The sequence below is a fragment of the Artemia franciscana genome, chromosome 6 (genome assembly GCF_032884065.1).
Source record: "Artemia franciscana chromosome 6, ASM3288406v1, whole genome shotgun sequence".
Lineage (NCBI taxonomy): Eukaryota > Metazoa > Arthropoda > Branchiopoda > Anostraca > Artemiidae > Artemia > Artemia franciscana.
Genome location: NC_088868.1, coordinates 38,917,590 through 38,925,823, shown reverse-complemented (window position 1 = coordinate 38,925,823; position 8,234 = coordinate 38,917,590).

Sequence of the window (8,234 nt, the reverse complement as noted above, 5' to 3'; positions counted from 1 at the left end):
GGGGATGGCGAAGAAGAAGTATGGATATCCCCCGATCCGAGCGTAGCCATCACGAATATATACTAGCTACCGAATAAAATCAACAAACTCAGGTCAGCAATCTATAAGAAAGATTATGGTTTGATCCTCCTTACCAAAGTATGTTGAAAAAATAGCCGGAACCAACTAACTGGCCAAAATCTTAAAATCTCGGGATACCAGCTAATATCCAATCTTTCAAGCCCTCATTGCCAATAAGGTATTATGGCCTTTGTCAAAGCTTCGTATTTCATCAAGCCTATTCAATCATTACTTCAACCGAAAAACCTCAAAAGAGTATGGTTCAACCTTTGTGAAGCTGAGAACTACCACAATGTTTTGATCAGGGTGGAATGCATCTACAGAAGCGCTTCACCACCGTCAATGTTAGAATCTGAGCGGGAACTTGCCTGTGTCTTCAAAAAAGCAACCACCAGCTTCAAAGGAAACTACTCATTGCCGGAGACTTTAATCTCCCTGATATAGCCTGGAAAGATGGATTCCCCTATAGAATATTTATACAACCCCAAAATATTCTGGAACTACGTCTCAAGCAAAGACTGTAACCGACGCAACATCAAACGTCTAGAGAGGGAAAACAATAGTGAAGCAGCCGATCTAGAAGAAATCGGAGAGCTGCTCAACCAACAGTTCGCCTCCTTCTTTACATCTGCACCGGATGGTGAACTACCACCAGCGCCTCAATCCAACGCCACCAATCAAATGACCGAATTAATCGTAGAAAAGCCACAGTACTAAAGCAACTTTCAAACCTCGATGCCAACAAATGTGCTGGACCAGACAACATCCATCCGAGGTTATTGAAAGGAGTTGTAAGCATCATCGCTGCACACCGTACAAACATCTTCCATTCTTCGCTTGACTCCTGCACTGTTCCGTCTGATTCGAAAGGGGCACATGTGGCTCCCATTTTCAAGAAAGGGGACAAATACATAGCAGAGAACTACAGACGAATCAGCCCTGCGTCCGCCGTCGCCAAGCTACTTGAGAGAATCGTGAACGACGCAATTCCCGTTCAACTAATAACCTACATGATATTTTCTAAAAACCAACATAGATTCCGTCGCAACAAGTCGGTGAAAACCAATCTAATTGAAACCTATAACATCATCAACAACTTCTGGACGCTGGTATACCTGTTGACCTGATTCTTCTTAATCTAACCAAAGTGTTCGATAAGGTTCCTCACAGAAGGCTCCACATCAGGTGCCTCTCTGCAGGCCTAAACCAGACGACGGTCAATTAATGCACACAAAGGGTCAGACTGTTCTGATCACGTGGTCAGAAGATATACTCCAAACCTTGTGATTTCATCAGTGGTGTCCCACAAGGCACAGTCATTGGCCTAACCCTCTTCTTGATTTATATCAAAGATTTAGTTACTAGGGTAAGCAACTGTATCATACTATTTGCCGCTGATTCCAAGCTCTTCGGTCCGGCAGATAGCATAAGCCTCCAAGTCGATCTCAACCATATCCAAGAGTGGGCTGATGAGTGGCTACTTTCATTCAACATCAGCAAATGCTGCGTCTTGCACTTTGGACCAAAGAATGAAAACGCAGTGTACACAATGCAGGATCCTGACAAGCGAGCACAAATTGATCTCCAAACCCACAACGAAGAAAGGGACTTGGGTGTACTCACTGATAATCAGCTCAAGTTTCACTCCCACACAAGGAATGTGGTTTCTAAATCTAACGCAGGACTTGGCCTACCCAAGGGATCTATTACGAGCAGTTTTTCCAAAGTCTTTCTTAGACTTTATAAGGCCATCATAAGACCCAACCTTGACTTTGGAAACTGCATAGCCGCTCACCAATTCAAAGCTGAAAAAATACTTCTTGAGGACGTGCAAGCGCCACCAAGGTTATGGATGGGCTAAATGACCTTCTTTATGATGAAAAACTAAAAAAAAAAAACAACTACCTACACTGGTGTACTGCTGCAAACAAGGTGACATACTACTGACCAATTCACTCTCCAACGACACATGTATTTTTCTCTACCTGAACAAGTCCCACCCATCCCATATAAGAGGCCATTCAAAGGAACTTTCTGAATGCCACGTGAACACAAGAATACGTTAAAACTTCTTCTCCGAAAGAGTTGTCAACGACTGGAATTCCCTCTGCGAGTCTACAGTGTCAGAAACTTCACCTGTAGCTTTCAAGAAATCACTGGATAACTAGTGGTCATGCAGGAACTGGAAATACTGCTGGCATGATCCAGATCAGTAATCGGTGCTGGCTATCATCATTCACGGAGTAACATAGATCCCTTAGACCTTTTTGCTCAGAAGTGCGAATGAAGGTAATTAAGATAAATACTAAGAAAAAACAGCCTAATATATACAAATGAAAGATTTATTCAACTTCAATCAATCAATCAATCAATTTATTAATACTAAAAGAAAAACTATTGCAAAAGTAAAGCAGTTACTAGGCCCAAGAAGCTTTGCTTGTAATGGACTTCAATTAATTGTTTCGAGTTTGGGACACCCGTGACATTTTGAAAATGTCAAATTTTTATCAGTATTGCCTAATGATATATTCTTTCTCCCTGGTAAAAATTTAAGTATTAAAGATAATAATAATATTAATTAAGAATAAATAAATTAAACGAACGAATTACTTTATTATTTGTTAGGTACAAAATCATATTTTATATATTCTTCAAATTGGTTCTTTTCCCTAAAATCACCCTGAATAAACCAAGCGAATCATTATTTTTAGGATATCTACTCTAATGTTTTAGGAGTAAAGTAAAAAACATACGAGATTTGGTCAATGGGATGTTTAGGAGTCAGTAGCCCAGACCATGAGACAGAGGTCACCTCTTTATTTCAAGGCTATATGGTTGATAACGAATGGAGTGATTATTTAAAAATTAAGCTTCCTTCTATGCTTTTTCTCTTATTTATTTTAATTTTTTACTCAACTAATGATAGGAGATGGAGAATGAAAACAATGAAAATGCGTTTGTATCATGACAACATTGAACGAATTATCAGATTTATATAGCGCAATCTAAACAAGCTCCCCTTTAGCTAATTTTCTATATTCCAATTGGATTAGGTTTCCAAGGTGCTAGTATCCCTAATACTATAGGCAGTGCAGGAGCACTGCCCAAATAGAGATTGATGTTGGCACCATGTATTTTTGTTTAACAGGGTCTTTTGTACACGAGCTGTCATAAAAACTTCGTAAGGAGCTCATTTGAACGGAGATTAGAAGCTCTAGTGTCCTTTATAAGAGTTAAAAGTGACTGAAATGCAACCGCCTCCCCGATATATTATATATACAGTAAGTAATTTCAACCAGTTCTTATACCAGTCATCCTCAAGACCTTCAGTATAGTCCTGAAAGTTGGCAGATGGCCATCATAATGATGAACAACACATAAAAAGAAACTGATTTTAGAAATATATGACAAACAAGCAAAAAAAGACTGACGAAGGCTTTCAAAGAGGCTCAAATGGTTAAAGATGATAAAACAACAAAATTTATCTATAAAGGCGAAAGTTTGAAAGAAAATAAAAGACTAAAACTTATTTGGAAAGATCATGAATCTTTCATGAAATTATTAAGAAAGGGAAAGCAGTGTCACTAACAATTCTACTTAAGTCAACTTTTTCAAAAATAAAGGATGAAAAGACCGGTACATAAATTTTTATTCCTAAAGCACGCCCTATAATTCATCATAGAATCTGACTAGCTTCCATAGGTGGAATTAAAATAGCTGCAGCAAAACTAACTGCTGTACATATAACGACTAATGATCAGGCTACAAAAGGATACATAGATTAATTTTTCGTAGATTCGGTGGATTGACGCAAAACAAAGTATCAACTATGCATAGTTAACCTGAAAGAAGATATTTTTGAAAATACGTCTTACTTGTAGATGCTGAGATCGAAAAGGAAAAGATCATGGCTGCCAAAATAAAGGCTATATTGGATTAGTAAGACTATATTATACAGGAATAAGGGACTAGGATCACTAAAAATGAATGAATCACTTATTTCTCGGCTTAGGAGTAAAATGGAAGACCTTCAAATTCAAATTTTGAATCAAGCAGAATAATTTTCATAGATATTTAAGTATAATGCAAAAGTTAAATACGTTTTTGTTTAGAGCATTATTTTAATTGGGGACTTGGTTGAGAATTCCAGCAAATTGTCTACCATTAAAAAGAAGGAGTAATATGATTGAAAGTGGGAGGCTAGCTTTAGGCGTAGATTATTTTTTTCCTCAGTGTAATCTAGAAGAGGATGACATGGCCAATATTCTAATAGGTTTTTAATTCTTTTGGGGGTTAAGTCCTAAAATATACAGGGATCTTATTGTCGACTTTGCCATACTTAAATTGAGGCATAGCATATTGACCTTTACCCATCTCTCTTTTGCTGTCCACTTCCAGGAGATAGTTGTGAATAATTCTGTGTCTTAGTAAATTCGTCGAACAATTTTTTGGCAAAAAAACTGTAACATACTTCAGTATTTAAACTACAGAATATCAACTCCTAATAAAAAAATTCACATTAACCACCTTTACCAATTTCTCTTCTGCTGCCGCCTTAGAGGAGATAGCAGTGAATAATTCTGTGTCTTAGCAAATTATCCACAAAAAATTTATAATGTACTTCAGTATTCAAACTACTGAATACCAACTCCTAACAAAAAATTCAACTAATTAATAAACATAAATTTTAAGAATTATTTATGAAGACTTGTAACCACTTCTTTGGGTAAGACAACCATTCCAGCTGCAATACCTTCTCGGCGTGCACATATTGGTTGTTGGCCACTTCTTCATCCCCCAATCATTCCTTAAACATTTCAACTTATACACCAAGCCAATTCTAAGTTACACCCTTTATACACCTACATGTACATAGTGTGTTTGATTTAGTTCAACTTACTCGCCAATATTATCTGAAATTTTCCCCTTCATACCCTATAATTACTATTAAATTAATTTTCCCCTTCATACCCTATAATTACTATTAAATTAATTGTCCTTACTATTACGCTGAAAATAAAAATGCCAAGTGTTACAAAAAGAATAAATTGCGTTTATTTTTCTTGTCGACACTAGCACCAATTGCAACTCTAATAAGTTACCCATATTCTTTGGTCAGACATCTCTCTGATTGCCAAAAACTTAGAAATACGGTGAAAAAAAACAATGTGCAGTATGTTTAACTATATTAGCATCTGATAGCGGGAAACCTATTAAATTAAGGAGGCATTTAGAAACAAAACAGGTTGATTGAGTTAACTAGCGAAACGAATTTTTTGCTCAGAAGTGTGGCAGCTTTCACTCAACCCAACAGACAATTAAAAACAAAATGACAACTGTAACTTCCAAAGCTCTTTAAGCAATTCAAGGTTGCTCACAGAATTGCAAATACAACATCTGTCTCAAGGTAGGTGGCACTATAATATTACCATCATCTGTTTATATTGTTTCTACTATGTTTGAAGATGATTTGGCTCAACAACTAAAATCCATACCCCTTGCCCCAATTTTTGAACATTTCAATTATTTGAAAAACTAAAACATAACATTATCGGCCTTCACTTGGATAAAGCGACTAATAAACATAGGCAATATTGCTTATTGGCTTGTGTTAGAATAATTGTTGATAGACATATAAGACAAATGATATCTTTTTGTGAGCCTTTAACCATCTAGAGTATTTTTGATCTTGTTGACAATTTTTTTTTTAACAAAATGATATACAATAGACTAAATACGTTCACTTGTACACAGGTGGATCCAGATCTGTGGTAGGCCAATACATTGAACTCCTAGTTTTGGTTAGAGCTGTTGCAAAAAATATGAAATGGACCTACTTCATCATTCATAGTGGATTAGCCTCAAAAGATTTGAGCCCGAACCTGTACAAAATTCTTCAAACTGCAGCTAAAACAGTCAATTCAATAAAGGGACAGCTACTGTAGTCGAGGCTGTTTCAAGCTTTGTATGACGAAATGGGCTTGAAGCATATAGGACTGCTACATATGCACACTGCGTTATTCATAAAGAGAACTTCAAATATATTGAATATCCTCTTGTGTTCACGTTAATTAAATAAACACAAAACACAGAGACAGATTGTGGGGATTCATAAATTTCAAATGTGCAAAAGTTTTTCCTTGAGTAAAATTGGTCTAGTGACAAAGTATAGTGGTTTTATACCTGTATTCAAATGGCATTTTCAGTTTAATATACATATGCTCATATTTATTCTTTGAAATCTTAAAAACTTTTGATTTATTAATGTTACAAGAGTGAAAACATTTTAATTTTTAAATGTTACCTGGAATTATACCACTGGGGTTTAGGGGTACAGTCGAGGAAAATTATTAGACAAGCAGTGGCCTTAGTATCGATCTAGGAGTTACAAGCCAACTAAGGCGCTATTTCAGCATTTAAGAGTTATGGTTTTATTAAACTTGTTTAATCTTAAATCGTAGATCCATTTCAGATGTGTGTTATGTTTGACTCATGACGCAACTTTTTTAAGACGACTTAAAAGAAACGAGTATAAAGCATTATCTTTTTCCTGTTATGCAATTTTTTTCAGTTGCGAGGTCAACGAAAATACCTCTAAACAATCCCTTATCATCATTTACGCTTTCCTATCCCAAGTGTTTTGAAAGGTTACAAGAATATACTCCTTTGTTTTCTGGCTGTGTCACTGGTCTCGTTTTTATTATCTACCATCGGACAATTTTCATATTCGAGCACTGTTGCCACTGTAACTTCCAATATTCTAATCTTGGTTTGCATGATTATCTTCCTATTCTTCCAAACTTTTTTTTAACTGTGAGAAAACACCCTGAACCTTGGCTATTCTACTTTTAATATCTTCACTGCTCCCACCGTCAATACTAATAGTACTACCAAGGTAAGTGAAGCTGTCCACCTAATCAATCTTTTCGTTACCCAACTTCACCCTTTCATCTTCGCTTATTCCTAGCCTTCGAATTGTATCTAGGATAGTTGTGGTTGGCATAATCTAAGTCCAGGAAAGTTTTTCTCCCCGTTTGATTCCGTGTTCTCCCATTGCCTATCATGTGCTCCTTGAAATAAAGCCTATCCAAAAGGATCAGCATAAAAGGGGATAGAACAAACCCCAGATTAACTCCTGATTTAATACGAAACCAGTTGCTAACCTCATTCCCTACCACTAAATTCATTCTAATCACTGCAGTGTTATTCTCGTAAATAACACTAATCAGTACTAACCTAAGAGTGAAAATTTGGTCGATACTTCCTTTACCCTTCCTAATGAGCGGGCGACAGAGAAGAGGGTGACAGAAAAAGAGGATAGCTATCCGAAAATTCAGGAGGAGCTTACTCAGTTTTACGGAAAGAGTAATTCAAATTCCTTTTGTTTGAGAAAAATAAAACAAGCTCTAACGTTCAGCAGTCCCAGATATAATATAGTTGTCATATTATAGTGTCAAAAGCAAAGAAACCGATTTGATGTTTTTTTTTTTAGAGAAAAACTATCGAACGCATTAGAGGATTAGTGTCCACTGAGAGGAAATGACTGTGATTTGATCGAATCGTTTGCGAAAGAGGAAACTGAAGAAGCTATAAGCGTAACAAAAAGAAGTTCTGCGACGGGTATTGATTGAGTCCTAGGAATGATTTTAAAGCAATTTTGACTTGTAGTTACCCAAGTCATCCTTAAGGCCTTCTATCGAGGTCCAAGACATTTTAGTCTTATGCCCGGGTTTAAGACATTTTTGGTTTTGAGCATACCGTCTTGTTATATTTGGCTTAAATTCATTATTGGAAATTTGGCTAACCGTTTCACAAATTAGGGGCTTGGTTTCCCATTCAAGTAAACTATCTATCATTGAAAAGTAGAAGTAATATGTTTTAATGTAAAAAACTGGCCTCAGTCGCAGATTATTCTTACCCTTGGTGTAATCTAAGAGAAGATGACATGGATTATATTCTAGTAGATGCCAATAGCTTTTGCTTCCAGTTTTTTTGTTTTTTTTTGTTAAACCGTAAGATTCACCGGGATCCAACTATCGATTTAAAACGGACAATCTTTCAGCTTTTCAAATACATTAATGAAGTGATTAATATAGGTTTTTTTCTTCTCTGTTTTTGAGAAGCGGAGACAATTTTTTCTGGGGGTTCATATACTGTGATATATGCTATAGAAT